This window comes from Coffea arabica, chromosome 8e (genome assembly GCF_036785885.1).
Source record: "Coffea arabica cultivar ET-39 chromosome 8e, Coffea Arabica ET-39 HiFi, whole genome shotgun sequence".
Classification (NCBI taxonomy): domain Eukaryota; kingdom Viridiplantae; phylum Streptophyta; class Magnoliopsida; order Gentianales; family Rubiaceae; genus Coffea; species Coffea arabica.
In genome coordinates this window covers 28,161,981-28,166,761 of record NC_092324.1, presented here as the reverse complement: position 1 = coordinate 28,166,761, position 4,781 = coordinate 28,161,981, and the positions used below count along the sequence as shown (strand labels likewise).

General features: G+C 36.9%; 1 long non-coding RNA gene across 1 annotated transcript; it reads left to right on the top strand.

The window, feature by feature from the left end:
* Nucleotides 1–3,730: 3,730 nt before the first annotated feature.
* On the top strand, nt 3,731–4,338 carry LOC113703166 (uncharacterized). The gene is made up of 2 exons (XR_011819748.1): nt 3,731–3,911; nt 4,031–4,338. It is a non-coding gene; the product is annotated as an uncharacterized lncRNA (long non-coding RNA).
* The last annotated feature ends 443 nt before the right edge of the window (nt 4,339–4,781 follow it).

Here is a 4,781-nt window from a genome sequence, read left to right as displayed (position 1 = left end):
CACTACTTTTTCCTATTTTTTTTAAAAATACATTTTTTAGGTGACTTGGTACACCTTAACTCATTACCAAGTGGCGACTCCGTATTTAGTTTTAAAAACCTTTTTTAAACTATAATTTTGGGTCAAATCGTCGCATTCCCAAACCCCCATTTAGACCCATTTTTCTTTTAAATCACAATTCATTTTCCAATCACAAATTGAATCGAAAAATACATTTTAAACCATTTATTCATTTTATCAAAAAATGGGGCGCGACACTCATCCATATGGTATCCTCTAATTATCTCTTAGCATCTAGTAAAATAAACCATGTATACAAAACTTAACCCAATTGGCCGAATTTTACCGAACTTTTCGCACTAGCGGGTCCCATGTCCGATATACGTTCTTAATTTCTCAAAAACTAACCGATACTAGAAAAATCATCTAAAAACCATATTTACTCATAAAAATTATCCAAAAAATTTTCCTAATAAAGAAAATACAGAAAAACATGCCATTAAATAGAATAAAACCTAGAAAATGAGAAAATTTATGGGTTCTCACATTAAGGTTTCGAAATCGAATTGTGGTTCCAGTTGATGAAAGGTTAAGGAGGAGAATTCTAGAAGAATCACATTGATCGAGGTATACTATACACCCAGGAGTGAACAAAATGTACCACGATGTGAAAGAGTTATACTGGTGGGACGGTTTGAAAAAGGACGTGGCAGAATTTGTACAGAAATGTCTGATATGCCAACAAGTAAAAGCTGAACATCAGAAACCCTCTGGTCTATTACAGCCACTAGAAATTCCCGAATGGAAATGGGAACACATAACCATGGATTTTATAACGGGATTGCCTCGAAGTCAAAAAGGATTTGATGCGGTTTGGGTGATAGTTGACAGGCTTACCAAGTCCGCACATTTTCTACCTGTGAGCATGAGCTTTTCTTTGGAGAAACTGGCCAAGTTGTACACAGAAGAGATCATGAGATTGCATGGTATCCCTATAAGCATTGTGTCTGATCGAGATCCAAGGTTTGTTTCACGTTTCTGGCAGAAATTTCAAGAGACATTGGGAACCAAGTTAAAATTTAGTACTGCTTATCATCCCCAAACAGACGGGCAGTCAGAAAAGACAATTCAGACTTTGGAGGATATGCTGAGGTCGTGTATATTGGATTTTGGAGGTAAATGGAGTCAGTATATGACCTTAGTGAAATTTGCCTATAATAACAGCTATCACGCCTCGATTCAAATGGCACCTTATGAGGCATTGTATGGGAGAAGGCGTCGATCTCCGATTCATTGGGATGAAGTAGGAGAGAAGAAAATTTTAGACACAACGGCTATACCTTGGATGGAAGAAGCTCATGAGAAAGTGAAACTAATTAGAGAAAGGCTTCAAACTGCCCAGAGTCGACAAAAGAGCTACGCCGACACAAGGAGAAAAGATTTGGAATTCGAAGTGGAAGACAAAGTTTTCCTAAGAGTTAAACCCTTGAAGGGCGGAGTAGTGTCCAAAAAGGATAAGAAGCTAAAGCCGAGATATATTGGACCTTTTGAAATTTTGAAACGAATCGGTAAAGTGGCGTACCAGTTGAGGTTGCCTGCAAGCATGACCAAGATCCACAATGTATTTCATGTTTCTATGCTCAAGAAATATCACCCCGACCCAAGCCATGTGTTGCAATTGGAAGAAATTGAGGTGGATGAGTCGCTAGCATATGAGGAAGGACCAGTTAAGATTTTGGAAAGAGAAGAGAAAGAATTGAGAAGTAAGAAAATTCCTTTGGTGAATGTTCTGTGGAGAAATCATGGAATAAAGGAGGCAACTTGGGAACTGGAAGAGGATATGCAGAGAAAATACCCCGAATTATTTCTTTAGAAGGTGAGAATTTTGAGGACAAAATTCATTTAAGGGGGGGAGGATGTGAGAACCTTAAAAAAAATAAAAAATAAAAATAAAATAAAAAAATATATAATAATATATATATATACATATTGCATCTGCATTTTAGACCTTTAATAAATTTTAGGGATAATTTCAGATACCTCCCCTGAGGTTTCTGACAGTTTCACTCCCCTCCCCTGTGGTTTCTGAAATTCCACAAACCTCCCTTGTCAGATTAGTAGGTTTCATTTCTTACATCATTGGTGTCAAAAAGACTTAAATACCCTCACAAGGTTGCTAATATTTCGTGATTATCTCAAAAAATTTAGTTAAGTTAGTTATAAACACAATTAATGTAATTAACAATAAATTAGAGTAGCAGAGAGCACGTGTGTAATACGTTTATGTAGGAATGGTGGAAAAAGAGAGAGAGAAAGAGAAAGCGAAGGAGAATGGTGAAGTGACGACGGTGACGGAATCGACGGCTAGGGAATTAGAGGAGCTGCCGAAGACAATTGTCCTGCGGCTGGTGAAAGATAAGCTCTCTCAGCTCTCTGCCGAGTCTGAAATCTCCGTTTTCCGCGAAGCCCTGCAGGCCTTCTCTGAAAGTGGTCGCATCTTCATCCACCACCTCACCGCAGCTGCAAATGATATATGCAAGGAGTCGAATAGGCAGATAATAAATGCCGAGGATGTTTTCAAGGCGCTTGAGGAGATAGATTTTCCAGAGTTTGTTCAGTCTCTCAGGGCCTTTCTTGAAGAATTTCGCCAAAGGAATGCCTCTCAGACATTTTTTTTTTGGCTTAGTTTTGGTTTTCCTGAAATCTTTCATTGGGCCTATAGCCCTTTCCTTCTATTGACATTGAACAAAGCGTGCACTCATTGTTACAAACCACAAATTTATTTTAATGTTGGGGTTGAGCAGCTTTTTTTTTTTTGATCTTTGATCAGCTCTTGTACTAGTTCTGAACTGGAAACAAGATTTACACACTAGTGTCTTGTGCGCACCTTTTGACAGATTTGGTGAACCTGTCGACAGATGTGATCCTATTGAAGTAGTAGTAGTAAATTAGTTTCAGTGAATCACTTTTTTGCCATAAGATTTTTTCATTCAGTTGTTAATTTCTATATCTGCTGATGATATCAGGAATATTAATTCTTGGTTGTGGGAGGCATATCCAGCCAGTAAGTCCTGACCTTCGGCAATTTATTCGGTCTATGGGCATGAAACTTGAAGCAATTGATTCGGTAAGTGTACTGCTTTGGTTTTCTTACAGATGGTAAATTACTGTTTGTAAACTTGTTCTGGTTTCATAGTAAATGCAGATGGATTTAATCAATGATTGATAAAGATTATACAATCAGGCTTAATGCAAACTCATTATAACTCATGAATTTCTTCAAACGTTCATTCATACAACCAGCACCCTTCCAGATTTCATGTGTTTATATCTACATCTTTTAACAAGATTCTATCTGGATGTTTTGCTTGCATTCTACAGTGCCTTCCAGTATGAGTTTTGTGCTTCCTTGATGTCTTAATATCTGTAACATGCATAGCAGTGTTGTCTGTGGACATAGAGATTTGGCTCATACCTTGATGACTTAGCCTTTTGTGTATCTCAATCTACTTGAACCGGCAGTAGTTTATTCTTAGACAGCAAATTTTGGTGAAGCATTTTTTGTCAATTTTTGCTTCTCTTCTGCACTTGTGTTGGCCTGGCATAAGTTTTTCCAGTTTCTTATTTTCCTCATATTGCAGAGAAATGCTGCATCAACATATAATATTTTGAATGAAGAAGGAAGGATTGTGGCTGTTGCGCTTCTTCCTTATGGGGTGGAGGAGTAGGACAATCAAATGGTGATAAGAAATCGTGGAAAGCTGGGCCACATAGATCTACTAATTGCTCTGTTATGCTTGGCAAAGTGAAGGATATTAAGGCGTCTTCGGCTGAAATACTCTCTGAACTCCTTGTTACTGCTCTTGATTGTTTGCATCCCAAAGAAGACAACTTTCTGGTTCAATCAACAGGTTTTTATGCAATTTCAGGAGATTTTCATTTTTAGACATTGAGATAGCTAATAAGCATATTGGTGATGAAGTTGAAGTTAAGGTGGATGGAATGACTAAATCTTCAAATTATGACTCAGAAGGAACAAATGGAAAGGATTCAGTTGAACACAATTCATCCAGTGCCAAGCCCAAGAAGAGACGTACAAAGAAGGAAGATGAACTGACTGCCAGAAAGAGCCGTTGCCTTCCATTTTGTTCACTACTGACGTTCACACCTCAATGAATGCATTGGTCTCACTTACATCCCCTCAAGTTTCATTCTTCTTGAATTCCCTCCTTTTTCTTCACATCAGATTAGCTTTCTAACCCAAGATAATGAGGGCATTTGTGGTATACACTTGTTTCTCTCTCCAGCTACTGATTTTTTATTGTTTTCATTTTTAAATTGGGTCTATTTTGACATTGCCTATTTAGTTTTAGGGGAGGTTTGTGGAATTTCAGAAACCACAGGGGAGGGGAGTGAAACTGTCAGAAACCTCAGGGGAGATATCTGAAATTATCCCTAAATTTTATTATTATTCTTAAATAAGTATGTAAAAAATAATTTTTATGTTACAAATAATTTAATTGTGCGAAATATTAAATTATTTGATTTTTGCCAAGTTAAATTAATATTTCTTGATGTAGGTTATTTTATTGCGTTAATATTAATTCTTTGAAATCCGATAGTTAATTTTAAGTGTTAATAATGTTAAGTGTCAACGGGAACCTAGAATTAAGACGAAACCGATTTTAGATCAAAACCCTTTATAATTACACTTAGGACGTTAAAATCTCGATAATTGAATTTTTGCGAGACTAGTGTACTAGTAGGCTATCGAATTTTAT